A 7,100-nucleotide genomic window follows, 5' to 3' on the forward strand; every position below is an offset into this window, starting at 1 on the left:
CAATGGTTCTGTGGAGTGAGAATTTTGGTTTCTTTAAAAACAGAAATATGATAAGAATGTGTCTTCATTTTAATCCCAGGTTTAGGATAATGGGCCGCTTCAGATTGTCCACAGCAGCTGACTAGGATTTGCTTCATGCTCTAGCAAGGGTATGAAGCAAAGGTTTTGCTTCTAGCAGAGGTTTTGCCAGCTGCAGATAGTATGTGAGTGTGTGATGTCAGAATTCTGGGCACTTTTTGGAGGATATATAAATGCTAGAGCCCGATAGTGGGAGCTGTTTGGCTGATTGGTGGTTGGATGCTGTTGGTTGTAGTTTGTCAAATGGTTGCGTGGGAAGAGACAACAAGAAGAAATTAGATATCCTGAAGGCAAAACTGAAACTTGCCCAAGAAACTCAACACCCCTATTCAGCAGAAAGCAGTCTAAAGATACCATCACCCCCCTTTCTCTTCTCTCCTTTTTTCTCTTCTATCTACTGTTAGGCAGTTCCAAGGGTAGAAAAAGACAGAGAAGGGTGGAAGAAAGAAGAACCTACAATGTAGCCAGAGTCTGCAATTCTGAACTGGTATTTTAGGCAAACATGGTAAGTCTTACTCAGAGACAGCCTGTGAAGATAAAACTCCAACACAGTGCACTTGCCTGCAACCCCGGCATGGGGAAGCAGGGAGCTCAAGGTCATCCTGGGTAACATAGCTCCAGCCTAGCTTCAACTATATAATGAAACTTTGTCTTCACAAATCAAAAAACCAAAAATGTAAGTCAGAGAGAAGGAATGGGCAAGAGAGAAGGACAGTTTCCTGATAATATAGCTCACAGCAGGAAGGCATGGAAACTAGAAATGAAGATAGAGCATCAGCAGGTGTCAGAAGCAGACAGCATGTGTCACAATCCACCCACTTGACATGTCAGATGATGGCGTGAGGATGCAGCCTCTCAGTCCTCGGGGCATCAATAAGGGATTCTGGTGCAAACCCACAGTCCGGAACAATCTAGGGGACATGTCCACTACCATGTGCTAAGGCCTGACATTCAACAATCTTATTTCATTGCCAACAAAACCCTTTCAGGAAGCGTGAAACTCAAGCTTTGAAGACCACCCACAGTCACAGGGCTCAGATTCAAGCTGAGCTTTAAATGGACCCAAGTCTGTCCTCTTAATGTTGTACAAATGCAGGTAGCAGGCAGAGGGCAGGAGCCTGAGCCTTATGGCAGGACACTGGAGTTACCCAGCATGCTGGCTTGGAAGCTCCCTTGGTTTGCTGACTTATACACTGTCACCGATTCATACACAGCTTAACACATAATAGAAACCTAATAAAAGTTTCTTAAATGAGGTTATGATGTATATGCTGCATAATAAAGTCCTGGGGTTGGCCTTTTCCATTTATCTAGAGATCTCCTGTCTTGGCAGCGCGGACTGTGTTAGTTCTGGTTTTACAAGTGTCTGGGACACTTGCCTGACAGCCTGGACACAGCCTCCTACACAGCCCCGTCCCTCTGCTGATTGTTATGGCTGCTGTCTGTGGACATGGAGCTGCTGTTGACATCTGATTCACACGTCTGGCTTGTTCTTGGCCCCGTGAGAATTGTAGTTGGAGAATAACAAATAAAAAATAAGTGAGAAATAAAAAATGAGGAAGGGGAAGATGGTGGGGGTTGGGTGAAGGTAGTCTTGCCATCTTATTTTCACAGGTTGTTAAGTGCTGAAGAGACATCAATCCAAGGCTAATGAGGAGGTAGTTTGACAACTGGTCCCGCCCCGACTCCTGTGATTCAGACCAGCTCTGGGACTGCCCAACCAGCAACCAGTTGGTGCTCGCGTCTTGCCAGATTTATGAAATGTGCTTGGGATGTGGAGAAGGTAGAGGTGAGATTTTTACTCTAGATGAAGCTACAACATCTGCTATAAATACTGAGGCTTGAAAAGCTGACCCACGGCCTTCTGTGCTTCTTCCCACGCCTGCAGAAGTTCACATGTAGAAAGGAAAACTGTACTTGACCTTGGACCTGTGATGGACGTCTTCATGTCCTGTGTCCTGTGCATGTCTCTTGAATTGTCAGCACTGAGTGTCTCTCTCTCTCTCTCTCTACTCCACAGCATGACCTGAGAAATGGAATTTTCACTGTTTCTAGGAATACTTAGTTTCTAAGACATTACTGGCTGGTTTTGTGTCAACTTGACACAAGTTAGAGTTACCAGAGAGGAAGGAGCCTCAGTTAAGGCAATGTCTCCATGGGATCCACTGTAACGCATTGTCTCAATTAGTGATCAATGGGGTAGTGTCCAGCCCATTGTGGGTGGTGCCATCCCTGGGCTGGTGGTCCTGGGTTCTTTAAGAAAGCAGGCTGAGCAAGCCATGGGAAACAAACCAGTAAGGAACTCCCCTCCATCTGCATCAGCTCCTGCCTCCAGGTTCTTGCCCTCTCCTGACTTCCTTTGGTGATGAACAGCAGTGTGGAAGTCAAAGCCGAATGAATCCTTTCCTTGACAACTTGCTTTGGATCATGGTATTTTGGTCATTGTCACAGCAATAGAAACCTTAAGACTGACAAAGTCCTACTTTAGCACAGACTGGCCTAGAACTCATGGCTCTCCTACGTTATCTTCTGGAATGCTAGGCTCATAGATGGGCTTGCAGCACCATTCTGGCCTATTCCCCAGTGCCATGTAGTTACAAATGATCAGGGCAGGTAAGTTTTGCTCTGGGATCTTGGAGCATCATGCTTACTTTTTAAGTTAGTGACATAAGTTCCTAAAACAAGGGCGAGAGAGTGAAAGTTGCAATGGGTGCCCTCATGGACATGCTAGAGGGTACACTACTCATCTCCCATCATTTCCCAATCCAAATATCTCATCCAGTCAGTGAAATGCTCTCCAGAAAACAACTATGAGACTAAACACAGCCATAACACTTTGAGCTTCATTAAATGTTCTTAAACAACATCTGGAGACTTGACTAAACATCTTAAACCAGAAATAAGCTAAGAGCAAACAAAAACAAATTAAAATATGACGCAAGCAAGGACTATTGGACTTGGAGAAACAATAGAAAAAGTTCAAAATTACATCAGCAATAAAGATGCAATCTAAAGATGCCCAAGGGAGAACAGGGTCAAGCAGAAACAGCTTTTTGTTTTTGAAACAGGGTCTCACTGTGTAGCTCTGGCTGGCCTTGAACTCACAGGGATCCACTTGTCTATGCCTCCCAAATACTATACTTACAGTGTAAAAACTTGATTATTATTATTATTATTATCATTATTATTTATTATTACTCTTTAGGATTTCAAGCTATGTGTAACTTAGAAAAGTGTACTTCCCTCCTTCTGATCTAGATGCTCCACTTCCCTTTCTGGACTGGTTCCGATGGCTGGGACCACCAGTCCAGTGCTGAGATAAGGTGACTTGCTTTGGGCTCTATTTTTTTCTGCAGTGGTGGAGATAGAACTCTTGGCTTGGCACAGGGTAGGTGAGTGCCGGTCCTACTACTGAGCTATGCTCATAGTCCCTCGGGTTAACTTTTCTGACCTCTGACCTTCATGGGCACAGCTGCCCATCCCCACCTAGAGTGGTGGCCAGCTAAGGACTGAACACCTATTTCCTTACATGCCTTGAAACTGCTGCAAGGCTCTGTGTTTCTTTGGCACATACCTTTAATGTTCCATCCTCTTAAAACGTTGTGATCCTTACTTCCTGCTTATGCAGATCCTCAAGGCCAGAGGTGAGAGATTAAAACTTTCTTTAGACAGTGCTGAGTGTGTGAGCTCTAAAAGCATCCTTCTAGCTCTTCAGGATAATGGTGGAGTTGCCACAGCCCTCAGTGGACATGCCACCACACATATTCCCTGTCTGTCTGTCTATGGCCTATCAATCTACTTATGAGTAAATGCATATGTAGCATACACACATGTGTATGCATGTTTGCATGTGTATGCTTGTATGTGTGCATGCTTGTAGAGAGCTGCAAATCCGTTCTATCTCCTTCAGTGGCTTCTAGTTTTCAGTCATGGGTGCTGTGAGGATGTTGGTTTTCAGGGATGTATGGAGGGGAACGTGGAGGACGTAAAATAAAACAAAAAAAGCTCAGAGTTTTTCCTGGGTGTCAATTGTCCTTGAACCGGCCTTATAAATTGCTGCCAGGTCCCAGTTGATGCCCAGAGCACTTGCCAAGGTTGAATGTCATCAGTGGTCTCAGTAATTCCACAGGCACATGGATTTGCAGAGAGTCTTTGTTTTTGATGTATAAACTCTCCATGATTCAAAAGCCATGGAGTTCTTGACCACACCCACAGTGCAGTCATCTTGGCCTCTGTATTAGCAGGCTGGCCTTGGACACAGCCCCCGGAGTGGTACAGCCCCATGTGGGGCTCCACATTTTCAGGTCTTCACAGAGCTTGGCTAGACTACTGGCCAAGGTCTGACTCTATTCTTCTTGTATTTATTTTTAACTTATTAATTGTGTGTGTTGAGTGTTGGGTACATGCTTGCCAAATTTGTTTTTTTATTTTTTTTTTACTAAACTAATAAAATTTATTTTAGGGCTGGTGAAATGGCTCAGTGGGTAAGAGCACCGACTGCTCTTCCAAAGGTCCTGAGTTCAAATCCCAGCAACCACATGGTGACTTACAACCATCTGTAATGAGATCTGACACCCTCTTTTGGTGTGTATGAGGACAGCTACAGTGTACTTATTTATAATAATAAACAAATCATTGGGCCGGAATGAGCAGGGACTGAGCAAGCAGGGTCTACTGGATGGAGCAGGGCTGACCAGAACAAGCAGGGTTGACTGGAGAGAGCAGCGGTCCTAAAAGTCAATTTCCAACAACCAGATGAAGGCTCACAACCATCTGTACAGCTACAGCGTGTACTCACATACATTAAATAAATAAATAAATAAATCTTTTAAAAATTATTTTAAAATATACAACTCATATTGACATTTTTAAGTCATCAAAATAATTTATAATATGGAGGTCAGACAACTGGGAGTTGGTTCTCACCTCCCGACCTTGTTTTGGGGCAAAGTCTCTCTTGTTTCTATCCGTGTGCTGTGCACTCTAAGTTATCTGGCCCATTAGCTTTAAGTAGGGAGTGCTGGGATTACAGATGCACAATACTGTATCTGTCTATGTGGATTCCAGGGGTCACAGCAGGCCACTAGGCCTGGACAGCAAGTGCTTTACCCCACTGAGCCATGCACCTGAGCCCTGACTGTATTTTCACTTCTCATGTCCCCAAAATCAATCAGAGACCACATACTGTCATGGATTCTCCGTGACCTCTCCCACCTCTTGGAGGTAGCAATGCTTCCTGCTCTTGCTATGGCACAGCTCATGTAGCATCTGGAGCAGTTTGCGAGAAAACACAAGTAGGGGATTTCTTTTGCTTGTTGCACGGAATTGGCATTTGGGATTGTGGAAGCTGGTTAGACTTGTCCTAATTCCCAGATTTAAGTCCAAGTGAGGAATCATCAAAAGAAGAAACGTATGGCTTCACTGAGTATCCTGAGTTTGGCTGAACCTAGTGCTTGACAACAGGAAGGTTGTCAATGTTGCCAGCCCTGAAGAGTGTCTGTATTCACGGTGGCCATATGTTCTGTTTACTTGATGTGGCTATTTATAGACATGTAGATCCACTGGTTTTCAGGAAATCATTTTCATCCTTTGGAAAAAGGGGGCTGGGAATAGGAGGGCCCATACTCAGAAGCTAAGCAGAAACCCCACATTCCTGCTGGGTCAGACAGTGCTCAGGAATGAAAGGAGTTACGGGAGGGAGACTAAAGGCTTGCCAATGAGTTACGTTCATTTTTTTTTCTCTGTTGTCTTTTTTTTTTTTAAATAATTCCCCTTTATTATTGCAATGAGAAAACCAGTGGGGCTCAGAATAGCCACTCATGAAAGTTAATCACTATGCACATTAATGCCGTGGTGGTAATGTGCATCCCTTAGTCAATCCTAAAACAAACAACTATTAATATGGAACTCTGCTGGCAGATTTTGACACTCTTTTTAAGCTCTGTTTTCTATCACATCACAGATGAGAAGTGAATGAAGGAATAGCTGTGGGTGTCCCTGGTTTTGAAGGGACCACACTGGAAATGAGTTCTGTTTTAGAGCTGACCAAACTTCTCCTGCAAAGGGCATGTGGTAAATGTTTTAGGCACTGTGGCTGCAATGTCCCTGCCTCAGCCATGGGCTTTGCTGTTGCAGTCTGAGAGAAGACATGGGAGACACTGCATAAATGGGCAGGACTGTGTTTTGATAAAACTTTATTCTTGATAAAAGAAACAAGCAGTAGGTTGGTATAGCCCTCTGTCAGGGTTTCTCTGGCTTCCGTTACAATCAACAAAAAAGCTGTCTTGTTCATAGACTGGGAGAAGGTATGGAAGAAATGGGGATGAGAAAGATGTACATTAGAAAAAGTCTTTGAAATTTGTGGTGAGTGGGCTAGGGTAGATGGCTCAGTTGGCAAAGTTCTTTCCAGGACTGGCGGGTTTCCTGGTAGGCCCAGCACTGGGTAGGTGGAGAGAGTTCTTGGACTTTGTTGGCGTAGGTAGTACAGCCTAAGAGGTGAGTCCATTAACAGACCCTCCTGTGGAATGGTAGCCAATGTTGACCTCTGTGAACCCACATATACACATGAACACACACATGAACACACACACATTGGTCAGTCAGATGGGGTAGCCATTTAAGTCAGTGGTTTCCAAGCCCAACCGCTTATGCCATATCTAGTTCTGCCTCCAGAGATAGACATTCAGAATATTTTTATATTCTTCAGAAAGATGATTAGTTAGTGCTGTCAGCTCAACAGGATCCAGAATCACCTGGGAGATGGCCTCTGGGTGTGCCGGGGGAATATCTCCATTGAGATACTGCTACTCTGTGCCCCCACCCCTTGGCTGGGATCTTGGATTGTATAAATGGAGAAAGGTCGCAGGTTAGCTGCATGCATTCATCACTGCTTCCTGATGGTGGATGTGATGTGACCAGCTGTGTCAAGCTCCTGCTACCATGATGAAGTGTAGCCTCAAACCATGAGCCAGAGAAAAAAGATCTTTCTCTCCGAAGCTTCTTTGTCAGGGACTAGACAAGGC

General features: G+C 44.5%; 1 long non-coding RNA gene across 1 annotated transcript in view; it reads left to right on the forward strand.

The window, feature by feature from the left end:
* LOC116089747 overlaps window positions 1–1,931 on the forward strand; it is a 28,909-nt gene extending 26,978 nt beyond the window's left edge. The window contains exon 3 of the long non-coding RNA XR_004118460.1: window positions 1,693–1,931. This is a non-coding gene — a long non-coding RNA (uncharacterized LOC116089747). The remainder of the gene's footprint in view (window positions 1–1,692) is intronic.
* The last annotated feature ends 5,169 nt before the right edge of the window (window positions 1,932–7,100 follow it).

This window comes from Mastomys coucha, unplaced genomic scaffold, assembly GCF_008632895.1.
Source record: "Mastomys coucha isolate ucsf_1 unplaced genomic scaffold, UCSF_Mcou_1 pScaffold15, whole genome shotgun sequence".
NCBI lineage: Eukaryota > Metazoa > Chordata > Mammalia > Rodentia > Muridae > Mastomys > Mastomys coucha.